This window comes from Convolutriloba macropyga, chromosome 1, assembly GCF_964194025.1.
Source record: "Convolutriloba macropyga chromosome 1, txConMacr16.3, whole genome shotgun sequence".
NCBI lineage: Eukaryota > Metazoa > Xenacoelomorpha > Acoela > Convolutidae > Convolutriloba > Convolutriloba macropyga.
Genome location: NC_134468.1, coordinates 69,727,451 through 69,751,126, shown reverse-complemented (window position 1 = coordinate 69,751,126; position 23,676 = coordinate 69,727,451). Strand labels below are relative to the sequence as shown.

The window sequence follows — 23,676 nt, the reverse complement described above, 5'->3', positions numbered from 1 at the left end:
CAACAATTCTATAATTTACATCGTGTAAGTTCTTACACATTTCTCTTGTCTCATTATACCTGCAAATGGGGGGGGGGGGGGGCATTTTCGCATCAGTCAGACAATAGTGAGAACTTATAACACATACATCAACGCCTATCAGATCTTGCACGATAAAAGTTTGGCTATCAGATATGGCGGAAAAAAAAGAACTTGGTGTTAGCCAATGATACCTAATAAATCCTTTCCTCATCAGAGCTTGTAAGACAAAAATTTGTCGTATCAAACTTTATCCGATGAAAACTGTTTGGTCAGCAAAACTACGGCTGGCATTTACTGTATCAAATCTTAAACAATAAAAATCTCTTCTTGTAAAATTTGGTCTTATAAAGACCCTACATGATTGAAATTCCAACTTAGCAGTTCTCAAGTAATACCATTTTTAACTTGTCAGATCTTCAGTCAAAAAAGCTCTAACTGATCAGATCTCATTTCATACGACAGAAGCGAAATAGATTTTTGAAACTCCAAAACGAAAAACAACAGCAAAATAGCTCGCAGCTGTAATAATCGTTTGCCTCAGATAACTGATCATACATCTGCGATAATCTTGCGGTGGCGTTTTTTTATGCTTGAGTGTAGCCAAGGATACAACGATGTCTTATTAAATCTTACTCTGGATCAGAGATACGCTATTACTTTCTTTTCTTTCAACCACCGCACAATTGAAGTTATGATTTATCTTTCGATTCGATAGCCAAAAGTTCCCGGGTTGACCTTACTTTGAAAACATAAAAAGGCCATAATTGGTTATTGGGAACCATAAGTGAGACTATAAATTGTTCCATCCACGAAGGGCCAAATTTTCTAGTATGTTCTTGCTATGGTTTCTAAGAACCATAATTGATTATAACGGCTGCTCTCCTATCAAAGTCAAGGAAAACTTTACACCGTCCAGTTCGTTTAAGCGGTTTCAAATCTGTCCGGATATTGCATTTTTTCAGTTACTTTTTGTGAACTGTTTTACCCACTATACTGTAGATTACCGTTGCATTACTTATTGCTCAAGTAGTCTCAACAACTAATTGCTCAGCTTTGCTGTCTTACAAACTTGGTTCTCTCAGAATAACAAAATAATTCAAATTGAAACAATCAAATTTTGCTTCAGTTTTGGTTAATAACTCAATTTATAAATCGAAATAGCAAAATCGGCTTCGAACAAGTTGGTCACTTGATCTTTAGCTAACTATAGACCAAATTTCATTGTTCTAGCTAATCTCTTTCACAAGGGACACCTCAGGAGAAAACTCAATTTTGAATATTGCGATATTTCAATAACCAATTTTTGTTTCTCAATTGGCTTCAATAGCCAACATCAAAACTACGCTTGACTTCGATAAAGCCAGTAAGAAAAACTGATTATGTGCTTTACACACAGTTTCTCTTACTAAGGAACTTTGTTCCTCAGAAAGAAAGTATTGAGAATACCAAATTCCTTCACATTTCAATAGGTCAAAGTTAGTTATAATTGTACAGTCAATAATATGATCTACAAAAGCCAGACACGATAACAAAAGTTTTACCGATCAAGAAAGTGTGCTTCATTACGCAATTTATGTCTGTTTAATAAGACAAAATTAAAGTTTCAACTTATTCTTGGTAGTTTTGCAAGCTCTATTTATACTGCCGTACATGTCAAATTTGCATCTTTGATTGGTTGTAGATCACTATGTCTTACAAAGCTCTGAAAACACTGATCTTAGGGTTCGGGATACCCTAAACGATGCCCAGCACTCTATGAATTTGTAAGAAAATTGGAAAACTCATCGAATCTGGCATACCATGTTGGGTATCTTTTAGTCCGCTTGAGCTAATTTCGTGTGATTGTGAACGCGTGAATATGTAGCAATAATAGCGTAGTTCAAGTATGAGTTTCAGTTTAACTTCATGTATGACGATTGTGTACTAACAATAGTTACTAATATAAATGTTGAACATGTCCTTATGGCTTCGATAGAACGTAGCATTAAATTTCGCTTGTCTTGCTATTCTAACTTTACTGCTTGTAAAAGCCTTGATGCGCTATTAAGTTTTGTTGTTGAATTAATAGGCTCGGCCAGCACAGTGATATTGTTTGTGGTTTCAAAATTTCCATACACGATTGACAGGAAACGATTAGCAAACAGATGGAATCAATAATTTCCTTTATCGTCTTATATATAGTTTCTCAGAACCATTAATGGTGAGGCTTATGGTTTCAATCATGTCTTAAGTATGGTCTCCAAGATACATCTATGGTGGTCAACCCAGTTAATTGAATAATTAGTTACTGGACAAATAATGGAAACTTATTGGTGGAAAAAATCTGAAAGAAAAACATCTGTAAGTTCATGAAGTAACCTTTCATCATAGTTTGTACAATGATAGATTTAGTAACATAATGACTATCTAATAGAATATTTTATCAGATCTTACACAAAAAAATTATTTTAATCGGTTAAACCAAATTTTACTTTGTTTTTAAGTTGTCCATTAAAAATTCATTGAGGAATGTTTCAATGCCGCCCTGTTTTCAATCGCAAAAAAATCTCTTCCAGGATATACAGGGGCGAGTTTACTACAGGTCTCTTGTAAACTCCGTCGTTCCTTCGAACTATCGCTGATCGAATAAAAAACGTCAGACCATCGATGGTCTCTGTAACTCCACCTGAATAGTAATATCCACGTTTGTAGCTTTCTTCGAATAACCAAACGAGATAGCCTTCTTTAAGGGTTTCCTTCGCGGTAGAACGCCATTTTTGCCGGTTATTCAAAGTTGGCATATATTCTTTCCCATATGAGGTTTGCATAGGCTTGAGTTTGCCGAAAGATTTTTGTATGATCGACAAACTCTTCTGCGCCTGGTGGATAGGGTAAGCAAACGTTCTTGTTGCCAAGCAGGAAGTGATTGGGGGCCAATGCTTCCAAGTGATTAACGTCTGAACTGACTGGAGTCAGAGGTATTGCGTTCAATATCTGCTCAACAATACACATCGAAGTTGAAAGAACGTCCTCGGTGACTGACCTGTTCCCCAACACTGCATACAGTGCTTTCCTGCAACTTCTGACCAACCGTTACTCCTCCAACTCATACTCCTCAAAAGTGAGGTGCTTCTGGTGGCTTTAACTTCCATCTGATACCTCGTTGAAATAAATGTTCTTCGATCCCTTTTCTGATCCATGCCGCAACGTACACTGCAAACTCTATTTCAGTTTCAACAAACTTTGTCACGTTATCACTGATGATTGTACTCGATTTGGTTCTTAGTGCAATAAATCTCATTATTGCATTGAGATAACTATCTGTGTTAAACTTGGGTACAAATTCCATTTGCAATGCTCCCATAGTTAGACATGTGAAAAGACAACACCATCGCTTCTCGTTACTCCGCCCAATTGTCAAAATGATGGGGCCAAAGTAGTAATTTCAAACATTTGTAAATGCTTTTGAAGCATCTAACCGCTCCTCGGTAGATATGCCATTACTGGTGCTATCGTTCATTCTCTGCCTTTTGTGCAGGTAACGCACTTGATCTTGATTGATCGTAAGGCATTTCGTATGCCTAGGATTCACATCTTCTGCTGAACAATGTATCTTACATGCTCAGTGCCTTGTTGTTGATTGTCTTTAAGCTCGTTTCGTAAGAATAATTGAATCGCCTGATGTTTCAAATGTAGCAGTATTGGATGCTTTGCATTGAAGTCCGATTGACTTTTGCCTATTCCACCTTTGGCGCGAAACAATCTTTCTTATTCTAGGAAGAGTGAGACTTCTAGAATTTTGCTACCTTTTGGAATTTACTTTTCGGCTTGCAGAGATTTCATCTCTTCTCCAAACTGTTCTTGCTGTAGTAACTTGAAGATGACTGCTTTTGCTTTTTCTCGTTATCAGTGCTGACTACAAGTGTTGCTGGTTTGTGTTTGTTCATTGCTAGCTGTACGCGTGCCACTGTATTCACTAGTATGTTAAAGTTACTGAACCGTTCCCACTGAATAACAGCTTTCTTTTCTTCAGCCTGTATCATGAAGAATGATGAGGATATTATCTCTTCATCTGATGTAAAGATTAGGTTCACTTGCTCCGGCCATTTGCTTTCTGGTTGCTTCAACCAGGCCGGACCAGTGAGCCACTTACTTCTCTTGATTTCCTCAATGTTGATTGCTCTGGTGCCAATATCCGCTTGATTGTTGATACCGTTCACATGCTTCTATTGTGAAACATCAGTTGTATCCAGTATCTCAGCTACTCGATTGGCCACAAACTCTTCTTGTGTACGATGTATCCACTTCAATGCTATAGTTGAGTCTGACCACAAACTGCAATTGTTTATCTTAATTTCAGGTTCCTTGACTATCTGTTCTTTCAACCTCCTTGCCAAGACTGCCGCTCGCAATTCCAATCGTAGTATTGAAAGATGCCTCATAGGCGCCATTCTGCTTTTTCCAATGAAAAATGCTAAGTCAGCTGAGTATGCTTTTGTTTGTGAATGCAGATAGGCTACTGAACACATCGTGTCTTCAGATGCGTCAGCAAACACATGAAGTTAGGTTTTATCTCTCTCTCTCTCTCTCTCTCTGTTGAACTATCTTCTATCGATGCATGTTTCAGCTACGACTGGAAGTTGTTTTCTCCATCTCAGGAACTCTGTTTCCTCACCAGGATCCACCTCGTTGGCTCATTTTTGTCCGTGCTAGTCCAGATGCCTTTCAGAAGTTTTCTCATGTGAACAGTGAACTGAGGAGACAATCCCATCGGGTTGGATACTGAAGATATCAATGAGAAATTCTTCCTCTGTGTTATAGGTGTTTCAATTTCCTTGTTTTTACTTCTGCACACTTGAAGACTATCATCAGTAACAGTCCATTGTAGTCGTAGCTCTGAAGATTTCTCCGTATTGGGTTCCACTTCGACTTGCTTCGTATTGCTGATTGATTTAAAGTACTCTGGGATTGCTTCAATAACTGCATCGTTGTTGCTTATCGACTTCTTCAGTTCAAACCCACGTTGTGAGAGAATATATTATAGTTGATTGAAGACTTCTTTCGCTTCTTCAGGTGTTTCTACCGATTTGATGAAGTCGTCTATGTAGAAATTTTTTGTATTACATTTGCTGCGAATTGATACTCTTCGTTGTTGTCCAGTCCCACCCGCTTGAGAGCGTCGTTTGCACAAGTTGGAGAACTTATAGCTCCAAAAACATGACGCTCATTTTTATATACCTGAGCAGATTTAATAGACCTTGAACGCCATAAGAACTTCTATCCTGTTCGGCTACTTGCAGTTGTAAGAACATCGATTCGATGCCAGCTGTCAGGGCAATTGGTCCTTCGCAAAATCTGACGGTTGTTTCAATCAACCCTTGTAGCAGATCAGGTCCTGCTAGTAGCTGGTCATTTAAGCTTACCGCTTTGTACTTTGATGAAGCATTGCAGACACGTCTTACTTTGTCAGGCGTGTTCGGGTTTAGCACTGGATGGTGTGGCAAATACAATTCTTTTCCGAAGGTGCCTTTCACTTTGGATTCGTCCAATATCTTTACGAATCCCATTTCTACGTCTGTATCTATTGACTGTTGATACAAGTTCATCAGTTTTGGGTCCCTTTGGAATCTTTCCTCCAGTGAGTAACTCTGATCCAAGGCTGAGCTGTAGCTGTTCGGTAGGTTTGGCTCTGGTTCACTCCACGGCATACCTATTCGTACCGCTTGCCTGTAAACGTCGTCGTACCTTCTTGCATCTGTTGTGCATGCAGTTCCTTCTTTGATTGACTGATGAGATTGATTTTAGAAGCATAAGTTTCTATGTCAACTTTTCAGTGAAGGCAAAATTACAAAAGTTTTGTCTTCTTTTGCCCGTCATGGGTCCACTGACTACTCATCCTATTTCTGCTAGAACGGCGAAAGGTTCTCTTTTTTCTATTTATTTTTTGAGTCCAACGGCCGTTGTAGCTCATAAGCATCTTGACCAATGGTGATGTTAACTTCCATCAAGTTGAAGCCTCGATTGGGTAGAACAATGAAGTGATTGAAGCTTTGCTTCAGCTTGTTGTAGTTGTAGCTTCTGTTTCCCAAGGAGATGGACGGGTGTGCAAACGCTTCGATTGAATGCAGTTTTGAAGTTAGTCGCTTTTTGGGAGAGAAACCCTTTCTACGATGTTGAGCGTCACACCGCCGCTTTGGGCTCGCAGCTTCTCTTGCACACTTCGATCGATGAATGAAACCGTTGATCCACTCTCGAGGAAATCATATGTGTTCAACCTTGTGCCAACGCTTTGTAATGAGACAGGAACTATCTGAAGAAAGATTTTAACTTTAATCTGGTTGATTGTTGCTGCGATTACGTTTACTGCATGATTGCCCTCATCCGTTTGATTTTCTTAGGGTAGCAATCCGTTGTGCTTCTTGATGCATCCATTGATACCGCACACAATGACTTAACAACCTTTGCCTAGACATGTCTTAGAGATATTTTTTGCCTATAAAGCCGTAACATAAGCGTTGCTTCCTCAGTGCTGCGTACTGATCATTCACACTCATGTTCCTGAAGAGAGGACAGTTCCATATTTTATGAGTGCCATCAGCTTGCGGGAAATGATTACTTAGCATTTGTTTTGTTTCCTTCGCTTTCGAACTAGCAAAAAAATTAGATGTTTTCGAGAACCGTTTGTCTCTATTTGTGCTTCTTCTGTCCTCTTCTCTTCGCTCTCCCTTGAAAATTGAAAGCCCTTCATGCACGAATGCAATCCTAGATACCCATTTTGCAAACATAGTTAGGCCAGGCCAAACTTCATCTTTATCATCAACACAGAACCACCAATTCTTTTTGAGAACTTGACGTAGTTTATCTACTGCCATAAAAAGTGTCGAGCTTGATTGCGGATCACCAATGTGCTTGTACTCTTTGAGCACGTTCACAAATTTTGAAACAATAACTGAGAAACTGATCAGACGTGTTGAGTTGGGAGGTTTCACCTGACTGGCCTTGCAAAGACTCTCCAGCTGCGCTTTAATGATCACATGAGGCCTTCCAAACTTCCTCCCCAAACTGCTCCATGCAATACCATAGAATTTTCCAGAGTAGCCCATTCAAGAGATTGCTGAATTTGCCTTGCCTGTCAATAGAGTCTTCATATTGCTCATCTTCTCGGTCGTTGACCGCTGTAGCAATTAACAATGGTGTCAACGATGTTGGTCGTTGATCCACTGTAGCAATGAACAAACTTGATCACTCCGGCCATTCGGGGGGATATCCATCGAAGTTGTTTGACTTCAGTTTTTGTAGGTTACTGCTACCTGCGTACTGTTGTATTGTAGACAAGCTCTGGGGGAAACGTCCCGGTCTTCAACACTTGAGGATCGGTCTCGTGAACAACGACATCGTGAGAAGTAACTACGCCTGTTTCCTTCAGGGGTTGCTTTGAAGCGAGCTGTTGATCGATCTGGGGTTAGAAGGTTGTCGATCCTTCTGGCCTAATCTGAGATATCTCTCCTCTTTGGGGTCCAGTTGAAATTTGATGTCTCGAGAAATAGTTGATTGGGAACGAACATCTTCACTCTCTAATACTGTTCTCTTCACTTTGCGCTCTAGTTCACGCTCTCCCTCAATTAGTTGATGCTTGATTTCCAGTTTCTTCATTTGCATTTCCAGCTCTAAATTTCTCCACCCAAACCGTGCCTGTTCCAGTCTCATCTTGGTTTTGAGTTTTTTGTCGATTTTTTTCATCCTTTGCTCGTGCCTTTGCATTGCTGAATATGTCTCCAAAACATTCTCCGTATCTTGGCCTCTTGATTTGGCACCATTTTTCACTGTTTGAACAACTGGTTTGTTCGTTGGGTAGTTGTTGTTAATCTCGTTGTCGTTCACTGCTTGAGTTGCGTTGCTTTGCTCTGCATTCATTGCTGGGTGTATGCATTCGCTCATATATGCGAGCCAATGTTAGTCCAAACTTGCTTAGCACTTCCTTGCTTCTTTCAGATGTTCTTGAACGGAAATTTTTGGGTAGGGTGCAAGCTTGCTTCGATGCTGAAGTTGCTTGAGTATTTCTTTCTCTAAAAGCTGAGCAGTCTGTTGGTAGAGGACCTCCAGTTTGTTGGGTCGGTCTGAATCTTCCATTATTTCATAGCCAAGCATTCGTTTAGTGTTAATTTCTTCCACTAAATCTTGAAACTTCTTGTATTATCTTTGAGCTGTTGATTAAAATTGCTCTCTGCTGGTTGGGCTGCGAATTGCCTGATTGCTGTTTGCTTTTCTTATTCCCTTTGAGCAAGGTTTTTACTTCACATTCTTTACTGAATTGCACTCTTCTATTTGCCTCACTGGCCTGTTGCCTTTGATTAATTTGATTTTTTTTGGTGGGTGCCTTTGACACTCTCATCGTCAGATTTTTTCAGCAGTATTTTTTCCACAGTCCGGTTTGGACCAAATATAACGGCTGCTCTCCTATCAAAGTCAAAGAAAACGTTATATCGCCCCGTTCGTTTCAGCGGTTTCAAATCTGTCAGGATATTGCATTTTTTCAGTTACCTTTTGTGAACTGTTTTGCCCGCTATACTCTAAATTACCGTTGCATTACTTCGTGCTCAACTAGTCTCAAAAACTAATTGCCCAACTCTGCTGTTTAACAAACTTGGTTCTCTAAAAAAAAACAAATTATTTCAAGTTGAAAAAAATCAAATTTTGCTTCACTTTTGGTTAATAACTCAATTTATGAATCGAAATAGCAAAATCGGCGTCGAACACGTTGGTCAATTGGCCTTTGGCTAACTATAGACCAAATTTCAATGTTGTAGATAATCTCTTTCACAAGGAACATCTCAGGATATAACTCAATTGTGAATATTGCGATATTTCAATAACCTGTTGGCATCAATAACCAACATCAAAACTACACCAGACTTCGATAAAGCCAGAAAGAGAAACTGAATATGTGCTTTACAAGAGTTTCTCTTACTTAGGAACTTTGTTCCTCAGAAAGAAAATTTTGAGAATACCAAGTGAATTCTCATTTCAACAAGTCAAAGTTAGTTATAATTGTACAATCACTAATATGATCTAGAAAAACAAGACACGATAACAAGTAAGTTACCACTCAAGGAAGTGTGCTTCAATACGCACTGAATATTGGTTTAATAAGACAAAATTACAGGGTTTGAACAGATTCTTGGTAGATTTTCAAGCTCTATTTATACTGTCGTACATGTCAAATTTGCATTTCTGATTGGTTTTACACCACTATGTCTTAAAAATCTCTGAATAAACTGAGTTTGGGGTTCGGGATGCCTTACACGGTGCCCCGCTCTCTCTGATTTGGTAAGAAAATCGGAAAATTCATCGAATCCGGCACATCAAGTTGAGTATCTCTTACTCCGTTGGAGCTAAGTTTGTGTGATTGTAAACGCGTGAATATGTAGGAATAATAGCAAAGTTCAAGTTTTAGTTTCAGTTTAACTTCATGTATGACGATTGTGTACTAATAATAGTCACTAATTATAAATGTTGAACAAAGTGAGCAAATCTTTATGGCTTCGATAGAATGTAGTGGAAGAGAATTTGGTATTGCGGCGTAAAATTTTTGGTAATCTTCTAGGCAACTGGAGTCTCCCTTTTGTATCAATTTTGCCAACAGTGTTATAAGTACAGACAAAAATATCACAAAATCAGATCATACGATTTAATACATATACAAAACGCGTACATGAAAAATTTGCGGTTAAATTAATAATGGTATTTAAAGAAGAGCAAGGAAACGTAGACTTTCGAAGCCCAATAAGCAAGTTTTTTAAACGTGTTTGATTTTCGATGCCTTTTTGTTTCTAATACCAGTTTGAATCTATTAAACTACCTCTTTTGTCCGTATCAAGAAAGTTTATATTGTTTTGGGAGAATTGCTTTAAAACAACTCTTGGTCTTTGATCGACCCCTATAATAAATATTTTTGTTTAATCCTTATTATTTCATCATTTTTGTTTTCCATTTTAGTAAATTAATGCTTTATATTTTTAAGAGCTTTTTTGTTCATTACTGTTGAATCCATTATTTGCTGTTTTCCTACGTTTACTGAATACATTTGCTTGTATTGATTTTGTTTAAAGTGAATTCGTGAATATAACAGTTTGTAGAAAATTGCATGTTTTATTTTCTTGTGAAAATGTTGTGGCCTTTTCTAGAGCACAAGTAACACGAATTTGAATGTTATAATAATTGAAATCAAAATATCTTAAATGTGCAAAAAATCACAGGGGTTCATAGACCGTATAAGTATGAAAATTTACAGACGCTTCGAGAAATGGATTAGCTGGTATGGTTTACCTTACACCTTAAGCATGAACAAGTTTTTCACTTTGCCTTTTACGTCAAGTAGTAGTGCTGTTTTTTTTCACTCAACGAATTGCTCTCCCAACATGGAAATGTTTCACTGATATCTACGGGGAGAACAGATAAGTTGTTTTTATCATTAATGCTAGGAAATTCAATTATATCGCCCATCATTATGGTTCATGCACACTGATACAGTAGTAGTTTGAACAAAAATACTATTCAGTAAATCTCTGAACGTTAGGTTTTCTGTCATTTCAGTCATTTCAGAGAGAGACATCGTTAGTTTAGTTTTGAAACAATCTAGCGGTCCTAATTTGGCCTGATGGTCTCTCAAACCTGAGATAAAATTTATTTTTATAAAATCTTCCTCGGGTTTGGTTGCCGTCTTAGGTGTTTTGATGTCACTGTAGCGTGCTTTTGCTCGAGTACGCGCTGAGAAACTGTCATCGAACTCTCCTACGCCCTCGGTAACGTATACAATTTTAGCCCATTTTGCCCTCTTATAACTCTTTCTATAGAAGGGCTGAAAAAGCGTTGGGCTGAGATGTGGGAAAAATAAAACTAAACATATCCGTAACTTTGGGAAGCTTAAAAAATGGCTGGAAATTGCTTTATAAAAAAGTTGTTTTTCCCTAGAATTTGTAATTGTCTTTTAATTTAGGTTAATTTTTTGACAAATTTTTTTATTGCTACTTTGCTGAATGCAACAAAAAAATTTTCAGAAAAACCAGACCTGAACAGTAGTTGCACCTGAAATTCAACTTCACACCATTAGTCTTCAAAGGAGAGCAATGAAACTTAAGCGTTTAACAATCTGCCCTTCAAGCAAGTTTTTTATAAAAACAGTTTCAATTTCGGAGCCATCTTCTTTTCCATTTCCATTTTCAACGTGATAAACTAGCCCTTTGACTTGTATTAAATGGTCTGTATTATTTTGGTTGTTATTGATATAAAACAGTTCTTGGTCTTTTCGATTAACCTATGCTTTCAGCATAAAGATTACTATTGTTTAATCTTTATTGTTTGATCAAATTTCGTTTCCATTTTAATAAATCAATGCTTTTTAGTTTTGAGCGTATTTTTGTTCGTTACTGCTGAATCTGCTAATTGCTGTTCTGTAACTTTCACTGGATATGAATGTCTATATTGATTTTGTTTAGAGCGAGTTGGTGAATATAACAGTTTGTTGATAAATTGATTGTTTTATTTTATTGTCAAAATGTACTGGCCTTGTCTCGAGCACGAGTAACAAGAATTTTAATGTTTTAATAATTGAAATCGAAATATCCTACATGAACAATAAATCACAGTTGTTCATAGTTTGTATTAGTGTAAAAATTTACAGACGATTCGAGAAATGGATTAGCTGATATGTTTCAATTGACACCTTGAGTATGAACAAGTTTTTCACTTTGCCTTTTACGTCAAGTAGTAGTGCTGTTTATTTGCACTCAACGCATTGCTCTCCCAACCTGAGAACGTGTCATTGATATCTACGGAGAAGATTGACAAATTATTTTTCATCAAAAATGGTGGGAAGGTCGAACTTAACGCCCACATTTATGTTTTACGTATACTGATAAAGTGGTGGTTTGTGCAAAACCACTTTTCAGTAACATAACTCTATCAATAACATCAGGTTAGAATGTTTTCACTATATACCGAATTCTCAACGTAATCTTCTAAGTTCTCTACTTTGTTCATGGGAAACGCTTCTCCAAATTATGTTGACTGTTTCCTTTGTCTGCTCACATTTCTCATGACCCCTGAAGTTTGTTCCCTTTCAGTTACTAGGTTGTCTTCAGTGGTATTAGGCGATTTTATCTGTCTTAATTTATCCAGCTCCCGCCGTGCAAATTGTTGGTCTAGAACAAGCACAGTCTCATTTGAATTCTTTGATTGAATAAATGAAGAGTTCATATCATTAAGGATAAGAAAGGTGACTGGAACTGTTGTCAAACTGCTTGTTGAATTGAAAAATACTGGTTCACACTGATCAGAATTGTTGACAACTGGAAGTCTTATTTTCGGTCCCAGCAGTTACTTCACGAGAAATTTGACCCGAGTCTTGAAAGAATCCAATGTGTCACCAAAGCTGGCTGTAGAAAAATGCTGTAGAAAAGTTGGTTTAAGGAAGTTTTTGGACGCCAGGCTTGAATATCCCGTTTCATTAATTGGACCACCCGCCCTACTGATAAATGAAGTGTCCGTTCTTTTAAGGATAAAAATGTTGCCTGGAACTGTTGGCAAACTGCTCATTGGCATGAAAACGACTAGATCACACAGATCAAATTCAGTGAACACTGGAAGTCTTTTTTTGGCCCAGCGGCAGTTCCAGAGGAGTTTTGCTCCTTATCTTCTAGTTATTTGATGTGTCATCGAAGTTGGCATTAGGAATGCGCCAAAAGAGATATTCAGTTTTGACTCCATGCTTGAACCTTCCGTTTCACTGTTTGGACCACTCGCTCAGCAAGTGCATTTGCTCTTTGATGGTAGATGGGAGACTCCATCGTCTTCAACCTCATTTCACACCACTGTTTTAGTTCACCGCTCACAAATTTCGAACCATTGTCTGATAGTAACGTTATTGTTATCTCAAGCCTTGCAACGATTTCACTAAAGTGCACTTTCATTCTTGGTTAAGCTCTTTTTCCTACTGGTAAGGCTTCTATCCCACCTGTTTTCATGTCTGATATCACCAAGATGTTACTGTGGCCCTTAACTTAATCCCAGTTCAAATGGAGTTTTTTTGAACGTTCTGTTTCTGGCCGAGTGGGATCTGCAACTCTTATTGGCAATCCTTACAAATATTGAGAAATCAGAAATCATCTTGACAGATATCAGGCCGCGAAGCCATCATTCAGATTATATTTTCTGTTGCATCTTTCCGGGGCTGTTCTCACGATCTTTAGCCATCACAAGAGGTCTAACTTCGGGTGGAATTAAAGGTAAGACATCTTGAAAGATGATTCCGTCCTCGTTGAACAGAGAATCGCTCTGTTATTCGATTCCTTTTACAGCTTTATTATTTTCAATTGCCACTTCGTATTTTTTTGACGACATCTTAGAATTATCAATTTGATTCCAATAAAGTTCTGATGTCTGGTTGGGTTACCAATTCGGATGTAAAACAAAAATTTTCAGTCCAAAACACAGCCGATCACTCTTATTTTCAAGGTATAGTCTGCTCAATGCATCATTTTGGAGAACTTGATCTGCGTGTTTGTTTTTCAATTCAAAGTCACATCCCATCAGTGATACATCCCCTCTAGTGATTCTTTTTTAAGCTTCTTCTTTGGTACAAGGAGGCATTTGAGAAATATGTAGTTAGGCTGTATAGTGAACCTTCTTCCTAGCAGGTTTTAGTTCAATCTTGTGACCAAATAGACAAATACCAGTGGCTCTCACTCAATATGGGAGCAGTTCTGTTCGACTTCTGACATTCTCCCGGAAACGTAAATCAAAAGATCTTTTTTCGCAAGAGGACCCCTCCTATTGGTTTGTCCAAGCCTTGTGTTGTACCCGTAACTTCAGTTGTTATGCTGTAAGGCAGAACTAATAGGTTAAAGAATAACTTGTTTTTATTTTTTCAAAAGCTTTTACTCTTCATTTGCGCATCTAAAATTGTATTTTTGTCTTCGGTTCAAATATAGCGTTCTCGCTGCAAGATCTGTTATTACTGGATCATAAAAGATGGCTGATCATACTAAAGACTCATCAGTTGTTTCATGATCTTTTATTACTGGATCATAAAAGTTTGCTCATCAGATCTGTTATTACTGGATCATTAAAGTTTGCTGATCATACTAAAGACTCATCGATTGTTTCATGTTCAATGGTGATTTTGTTCCATTTTCTCATCACGGTTGAGATTGGATGCTATTCCTTTTTTAGAAAGAGAGTAATCTAGAAAATAACGCTTGGGACATACTTTGAAGTGAAATTTCTTGCGTTGATTGCACAAATTTGTTCACGCAGGCAACTTTTGACTGCAAGCATTTTTACTCCTTTTATATTCCACATACCATTACATCGCCTTGAAAGATGATTCCTTTGAAAGTTGAATCAATGCCATTTTGAAAGATGAGGAGTTCTTCAAGACCCGAGGAAGCCAACACATTCTGAACTCATCAATGAGTTAATCGTGCATTTTAGTTTCGCAACCCGTCAAATTCGATTGGATAGTACTCGTCTGATAGATCAAATTTGACGAAATATAGTTGCCATGGATATTTTAAGAAATGGTCTCCGTGTCTAGGATTGGTAATCCTCATGCATAACTTTAACATTAAAGTGAGCTTTTTTAGATCGACACACAATCTTAGTTATCCAATTTCCATCCGCTGCCACAGTGCTGGTTATATATATCTGAAATCATCATGTTTAACGGGCTCGAAGATGACTTGTTGCACCATTGTCTCATGTAATACATTGACGCCGTCTTTTATTGGAAGAGGTAATTTTCGGGCCTTGCAGAAAAACGACTGTGATCCGAGTACAAGTTTTGCTTGACTTGAGTACGCTTTTGTTGCATGTAGTCTCTCATCACACAATTTGTTGATACTTTAATGTGGTAGTTTGTCTCTCCCAAGTAGCCCGAGTTCTTTGTCAGACTGCAGAACCGCCAGTTGTTGATTGCACTCACTTCCGCTCTACTCAAGATCATATGCTACTAATCCCCGAAGCGTCAACTGATGACTATCATAGGCCTCAATATGTCTGTTTTTCCCGTCTAACCGAGGATTACCAAGCGGAATCCAGATGAATGACGACATCAAGAAACTATCATTGCCGGTATCAACCTGCGTTTTCAATTAATGTCCTCTAACGTAACTTTTTCCATTGTCACTGACATGGTAAACACGCTTTTCTTTGTATAGTAGATTCCAATCTCCACTTTGTTTGACCAACCAGCAAACTTTAATCTTCGAAGAAGTTGTTGTCCTGGTCAAACTTACTCGAGTTACGTTGGGCTTTAATTCTGTACTTTTTTGCAAAGTGTCTCCTTTTTTAAAGGTTACATTCTTTGCTCAAAGCAGAATATGGCTTGTTGCTGTGTGGCATACCTCCACATCTGTTGCACAAGTTACAACTGCCTTGTTTACAATGAATATTAGGGGTTTTTGATTTTTTTTCTACTACTTCTTTTATTCGGTGTTTTTTTTCTCTTCGGAAAATTTCCAAAAATTATTCCTTGATCTCTGAACGTTAGGCTTTCTGTCATTTCAGTCATTTCAGAGAGAGACATCGTTAGTTTAGTTTTGAAACAATCTAGTGGTCCTAATTTGGCCTGATGGTCTCTCAAACCTGAGATAAAATTTATTTTTATGAAATCTTCCTCGGGTTTGTTTGCCGTCTTAGGTTTTTTGATGTCACTGTAGCGTGCTTTTGCTCGAGTACGCGCTGAGAAACCGTCATCGAACTCTCCTACGCCCTCGGTAACGTATACAATTTTAGCCCATTTTGCCCTTTTATTACCCTATAGAAGTGCTGAAAAAGCGTTGGGCTGACGTGTGGGAAAAATAAAACTAAACATAACCGTAACTTTGGGAAGCTTAAAAAATGGCTGGAAATTGCTTTATAAAAAAGTTGTTTTTCCCTAGAATTTGTAATTGTCTTTTAATTTAGGTTAATTTTTTGACAAAATTTTTTATTGCTACTTTGCTGAATGCAACAAAAATACAGACCTGAACAGTAGTTGCACCTGAAATTCAACTTCACACCTTTAGTCTTCAAAGGAGAGCAATGAAACTTAAGCGTTTAACAATTTGCCCTTCAAGCAAGTTTTTTTTAAATAGTTTCTATTTCGGAGCCATCTTCTTTTCCAATTCCATTTTCAACGTGATAAACTAGCCCTTTGACTTGTATTAAAAGGTCTGTATTATTTTGGGTGTTATTGATATAAAACAGTTCTTGGTCCTTTCGATTAACCCATGCTTTCAGCATAAAGATTACTATCGTTTAATCTTTATTGTTTGATCAAATTTCGTTTCCATTTTAATAAATCAATACTTTTTAGTTTTGAGCGTATTTTTGTTCCTTACTGCTGAATCTGTTAATTGCTGTTCTGTAACTTTCACTGGATATGAATGTCTATATTGATTTTGTTTAGAGCAAGTTGGTGAATATAACAGTTTGTTGGAAAATTGGTTGCTTTATTTTATTGTCAAAATGTACTGGCCTTGTCTCGAGCACGAGTAACAAGAATTTGAATGTTATAATAATTGAAATCAAAATATCCTACATGAACAAAAAATCGCAGTTGTTCATAGTCGGTATTAGTGTAAAAATTTACAGACGATTCGAGAAATGGATTAGCTGATATGTTTCAATTGACACCTTGAGTTTGAACAAGTTTTTCACCTTGCCTTATACGTCAAGTAGAAGTGCTGTTTTTTGCACTTAACGCATTGTTCTCCCAACATGGAAATGTTTCACTGATATCTACGGGGAGAACAGATAAGTTGTTTTTATCATTAATGCTGGGAAATTCAAATATATCCCCCATATTTATGGTTCATGCACACTGATACAGTGGTAGTTTGAACAAAACCACTATTCAGTAACGTTTCTCTACAAGAATCAGTTAAGAAATTTTACCCTATATAACGAAATTTCGATACAAACTCCTATTTTTTCTATTTCGCAATATATCATATCCGCCCTCCTTTTCAAAGCAAATTTCCAGAATTACCTGTTCTAAATCTTGCTAGCGGTTTGTTTTTTTTCCTGAGAACTTGTCGTGGCGCATGATGAATGTTCCTTTTCACTTCCTGAAGTCTCTTCATTGGAATTAGGTTATGCCATCTTTAAGTTGTCCCTACAGTGCTTATCAGTAGATTCAATCTTGATGTTTTTAAAATCGAATCGTTCAATTTTATTTTCACTATCTAGAACTATATCGTTTACATTCTCTGGCTGGATAAATGAAGTTTTCATTCTTTTAAGGATAATAAAGTTCGCTGGAACTGCTGGCAAACTGCTCATTGGCATGAAAAGGACTGATCACAAATCAAAATCAGTTAGCACTGGAAGTCTTTTTTTGGCGCAAGAATTTTGCTCCGCATCTTCTAATTATTTGATGTGTCATCGCAGCTGGCGGTAAGAATGCGCGGAAAGAAAATTTCAGTTTTGACTCCCTGCTTGAATATACCGTTTCACTGTTTGGACCACTCGCTCAGCAAGTCCATTTGCTCTTTGATGGTAGATGTCCAACTCCATCGATTTCATCTCCAGTGATCTACACCGCTGTTTTAGGTCACCGCTTACATACTGGGGCCATTGACTGATACTTACGTCTCAAATCTTGCAACGATACGTGTCAAGTGCACTTGAGACTGTTTTTCAAGTTCTACTTCCCGTTGGGAAGGCTTCTATTCAACTTGATCCAACGTTTGCTTTGACTAAGTTTTTACTTTGGTCCCTAAATTAACTCCAGTCCATATGGTGTCTTTCCCAAACTTCTGTATCTGGCCAAGTAGATACTGTTTTCCCCAGAACAAGCCTCTATTTGAATCATTTCACTTACTGACAAGTCTGAGATCATCCTGACAGATATCGGTATACCAGGCTATAATTCCGAATGTCGTTTCTGTTGCATTTTTTGCAAACTGGTCTAACAAGCGTGAGCCATCACCAGAGGTCTTAGTTTGGTTGGAATGAAAAGTACAACAACACGAAAGATGATTCTATAGGGGATGGTCAGAGCATCATTCTGTTATTCGAATCTTTTGTTCTGCCTTTGAATATTGTTTTCAGCTGCCGTCCTTATTTGTTTGATGACATCAAGGAACAATCGATTCGATTCCAGTTCAGTTCCTATGTCTGACTGCGTTACCAGCTCGGATTCTACAGAAAAAGATTTTTGTTGGAGGCAAAGCAGACTTGGTTATTTTTTAGCTTCAAAATGTATTCTGCTAAAAGCATCAGCATGGGAATAATCTTTGTGGGTGTTTATTTCAATTCGAATTCAAATCACAGCAACGCTGTTAACCATTTCGTGATTCTGTTTTTGGAATTTTCTTTTCCAGTGCAAAGAGATAATTGAGTTGTGTCTGATCAGTATTTAGATTGGACCTCCTTCCGAACATGTATTTTCTCAATCTTATCACCAAAACAAAAACTGCAAGTACATCTCATTCAATATGCGAGTAGTTCTGTTTGGCTTGTAACAATTTCCTGGAGACGTAAATCACAGTACACCTTTCTTGACGAAAGACCACACGCATTGGTTTTTCGAGGCATCTGTTGTAACAGTTGCAATTAAAGCTGTAAGGCTAAGGAAGTTGGCTGAATTTTTTGCCACTATTCTGTTCATCTGAATTGTTTTCCGAATTCCGTTAGAAGACTACATCTTTGTAACAAAATCTGTTTTAATTGGGCCATGAAAGTTTGCTAGTCATAGAAAAGACTCAAGTTGTTTTAAGGATGACGGTCATTTTGAGTTTTGTACCAACACGCGTGGGATGGGGTGGCATTTCCTTTTGGAAGCAGAGTAAACAAGAAAAATAACGCTTGGGACTGGTTTTGAGGTGATTTTCTTTTCGTGCAGGTAAATTTTTTTTACAGAGTAAATGTTGACCGCAAATATTCATTTCTTCTCTTGCTCTTCTGATCTTCCACATACCAGTACAACGTCTTGAAAGATGAGCATACCCTTGATTTTTTGAGATTTGACTCTGTTTAATTCTGAACGATTGACGAAGAGATCTCCGAGCCCTGAGGAAGCCTTCAAATCCTAAATAGTCCTATGAGATTTGCTGATTTGTTGGTAATCCTCGAAAATAACTCTGTATTTAATGTGAACGCTCACTTGAACAGTCTTAGTTATTGATTTTGCATCCGCTCCCTCGGTACTGATGCACAGGCTTCATCTGCTGACACCATAGTGCACAAGCTATAAAATGCTTTGCAGTACCATTGTCTCAAACCACTCTTTGAACCTGTCATGTAAGGGTAGAGTTATCTTTCTAGCCTTGTAGAACGTTGGCTGTGATCCCGGTTGCATATCAATTTACCTTGTACCCATTGCCTGCATTGAGTCTTTCATCACACACTGCTGATGCTTTTTTGACATAGCATCTCTACCAAATTGCCCAATTTTTTTATCATATTGTACAACTGCTAGTTAATGCTGCTTATACTTCCTTCCGCTCCACTCAACATCACATGTTTATGATCCTCGAAAGGTCAATTGATGACCTTTATTGGCCTCAATACGTCTGTTTTTTTTCATCTAATTGAGGTTTACCAAGCCCAGTCTAGATGAATGACGATATCAAGAAACTATCAGCGCCATTATCAACTTGTTTTTTCATTTGTGGTCCTCTACTGTAGTTTACTCCAATGTCACTGACATATTAAACACGTTTTCTTGTTTACAGTAAATTCCCATCTCCGTCCTGGAAGATGTTTAACTACCAAGTTTACCTTCTTCCCTGCAGACTTAAGTTGGGTTTTACTTGTGTACAATTTAGCAAAATAAACCAAATTTTCGATGAGTTATAGATTTGCTCAAAACCGGACATGAATTGTTGCTATGCTGCTTGCCTCCACATCTATTAACACTGCCTTTTTTACAAGTGAAATTTTCACTTGGTTTTCTACGGGCTTTTGTGAAGTCATATCCTATTTTTCATTTTGTATTTTTACCTAATGGCGATCGTGCAAAAGCAGTGCATGACTTCTGAATTGTAGGTTTTTTCGTCACTTCAAAATGAGACATCATTGGTATTTTTTTATTGTCGTATAGTAGTCGTCATTTGGTCTCGGTTGTATCAAACCTGGGTTAAACTTTATTGTTACCAACTCTTCTTCGGGTTGGTTGCCGTCTTAAATTATCGAAACCACAGTAGCCTGATTTTGCTCAAGTACAAATTAGGAAACTTTCATCAGACCCTCATGCGCCTCGGATGATGGAAAGAATTTTAGTCCCTTCTGCCGCTATCGTTCTTTTTTATGACAAATGTAGCTCTGCCTTGCTATTCTGATCTCTTTAAAAAAGGAGTATCTAACTTCTTAGGGCTCATAGGACGCCTGAGTTTCAGAGGTGCGTCTTCGCCGCACAGATTAGGAAAAGGATCTGTTACATTTAGGTACACGATGGTACCGTCTGTGTTGAACTTGTCCTCTTTCATCTCTGCGCGACAGTTCCCTAAAAGTGACATGATCCCCGCAGTACAGGATAAAGCATTCTGCAAATCGAAATATTGATTGTCGGTCAACTATTTGGACACCATTGTCGTGGTCTTGAGCACGAGCAACAATAATTTTAATGTTATATTAGTTGACCTAAATAATGATATTATATTAAAAATAAATGCCTAAAAGTGCAAAAATTCACAGCTTTTTCATAGTGCGTATCAGTATCAAAGATACAGACCTGTCTAGGTTTAGATTAGCTGATTTGGTTTAATTTATGGTTTAAGTATCCCCATTGCCGTATATGGTAAGTGCTAGTGACGTTTTTTTTCACTTAACGAATTGTTCTTCTAATCTGTTCTTACATTCTGTCCTTGATATCGACTGGAAGGATTGGCGAGTTGGTTTTTGATCGATGTTTTAGCAGTGGGGAGTCGATTTTGCCGCCCAAAGTTATGGGTTGTGTGTACTAATAATTTTAGTGGTTTGGTTAAATTTTCAGCAACGATTCAGTTCAAGTTAGAAATCATTACTCAATAATATTACTTAACCAACATCAGGTGGGAAAGTTTTCTTTGTATAGCGAAGTTTCAACTTCAAATCTCTACTTTGCGATGTATCACATTTTAACACTAATCAACTTTTTATTTTCTAAATCGAGTTTCTTAATATAAATAGTTTTTGTTTTACTGTTTTTGATATAATTTATGATTGTTAAAAATGATTCCCAAAGCAATTTCGTTATCGGGTATTGAGTTTTGTATCGTAGTGGAGGAAAACTTTACTTTTTCAGTAAATTTTTTAAAATTTTTAATCAGGAGAAATTTTCTCTTTAAAAAAATACTGAAAGCGAGTTGATTCTAGAAATTGACGTTAATATCAACTATGACTCCTTTTCAGAGTTTTCAGGCTATGATTTCCTCATAAAATCATGTGCAGTAATTTTGAAGGAGGAGGTTGTGGTGGTTTGACTGTTTCACATTTTTTAGAGCGGCGCAACTTGAGGAGTTTTACTGTGATGCTGTTTAAAAGAAAGTGGGGTTGAGTTCATGTGTTCTAAGTTACCAACTTATGTTTTTATTTGCCTAAACAATTATTGTAATAGATTAATGAAATAAGATTCCGAAGAGTTGCGTTGCATTTCAGTAATTTGTTCACTACAAAACTAAATCCACATCGTATGGAGTATATATACTCAGCACGATTGCTGTTTTCTGCACACCTGTACTAAGATCAAGAAAGTAAGCAAGTGCAAAAAACGCTGACACGCTAAAACGTTGGTTTATATGTCGGTTAATTCTGAATTTTAAGTGTGCGTAAAATGGTGACAAGTTATTGTTTCTAATCTTTTGATGTTGTCGCCGATCATAATCTAGTCTTTTGATTTGGTAGGATTAGTCGCCAATTTACGCATTGCTGATGTCACTAAATTTTGCATCAAGGATTCAATGAATTTAGTCTTCATTCAGTCAGATTTTGTCTGCAATGTTGGCTTTGCCACTGCTTTCAGCAAACGTGTTTTTCAACGTAATGTTATGTTTTCAGTTTAGTATGGTTTTGAATTGTTTTTGTGGACTTATCTAATCTTTCAACGGTCTTTGACATGTAATTTTCTACTTCAAAAAGCAACCGTCTCCATTATTTTTAAAATCATTCAATCAGCTCAATGCAATTATGCAATATTTGCTAATAAAATTTTGGTGGAGAAGTTTAGGGAGCTGGAAAAGTGTATTAGATAATGTCACAAAATTAGGAATAAACGTTTCATTTTCAATCTTTTGAATTGTACTACAAGCGTATTAAATAAAAACTTACTAATTGCAATAACGTTTTAGTTAGAAAAGTAATAACTTTGGATTTGTAATTGTTTTCTGATCTTTTCTGCTAGCGCCCCCTCCCCCCACCCCCCGCCTAGTTAGGCACTCCCATTATCAAATGTCTAAATTGTTAAAGCTAAGTAATCTTTTATGTGAACATATATGAACAATATGCATTTACTAAAAGCTAGCACAGCTATGGTTTGAAAGTATTACGTATTCAACCAAAATTTGTTGCATATAACGTAAGCATCAAAAAAAATTTTGTCTTAGGTCACTTTTGATGTTATTGGCTACAATAAGGGCTTGATTTTTCAATTTTTTTAAGGAAACTATTCTAATAGAGACTTCAATATACCTAGACACTCTTGTTTCAATGAAATGTAAAAATCGCATTTATAATTTGCGAAAACTTAGATTTTGGGGGTGCAAATTTAACGGTTATATAGCGCTGGGGGCGCTAGCAGACACCCGTGATTCAATACAAAAGCGTAAATCAAATCGGTTGTTATTAATTTAATGACAGCAAGTTACTATAAGATATCTTACAGTTTCTCGGCTAGTAGAGTTTTCCAGTTCCCTCAACGAAACGGTTCTATCGAAAAATACACTTGCAAATATTGCACAAATGCATTAAACTGATTAAATGATTTTAAAAATAGTGAAGAAAGACCTTTTGCGATAGCTTGTGTGAAGTAGGAAGCTGAATGCCAAAATCCGCTAAACGACTGAAAAAATTGCAAAAAAAATCGAACATTTACTTAACTGCGCAAAAGATACTGAATACAAAAATGCTATGCATCTTTTTCAAGTGCAGCAGACTAAAATACAGAATGTGTTTTTCCACCAATCAGAGACTGAGAAAACTCTGTTCTCTGTTATATTGTGCTAGCACGCCTGACTCTAGTTAGTCTAATAGATAGTTGCACTATACGTACACCATTGACTCCCGTGTTGCATATTATTGCCACAGTTATATTTGAGTTTATCTTCATGTGTTTTACAAAGTCAGTTAGTCAGAGAGAACTAGGTAATCTTACCTCAAGCGCAGAAATAAGTGGCCCTCACTCTTTTTACTTTAAGGCTTCAAAAGCCTTCTTGGGGTAGGCCATAACAGGTGCGACCAGTGAGGAACTTACTAAGAAACTTACCAGTTTGGGTCTGCCTTACAATTCTTATTCCTTTAGACATACATAACGAGACATGGCCAATAAATACAAAGATTTTGATTATTTTGCTTGCATATCAAATTCTCTATAGTTTTTCTTCCTTCGAAGAAAGAAATCAATTTTGTTTACACCAACAATGTTTGACGATGAAAGCCAGATATGCGATATGGTGTTCATACGATTTTTTGCAGAATGACAAAATTGTGAATTGAGCA

General features: G+C 37.2%; 1 protein-coding gene across 1 annotated transcript in view; it reads left to right on the top strand.

Annotated features, from left to right (window-relative positions):
* The window catches only part of LOC142348708 (uncharacterized), a 79,769-nt gene that overhangs the window by 14,107 nt on the left and 41,986 nt on the right, over positions 1 to 23,676 (top strand). The window lies entirely within an intron of this gene.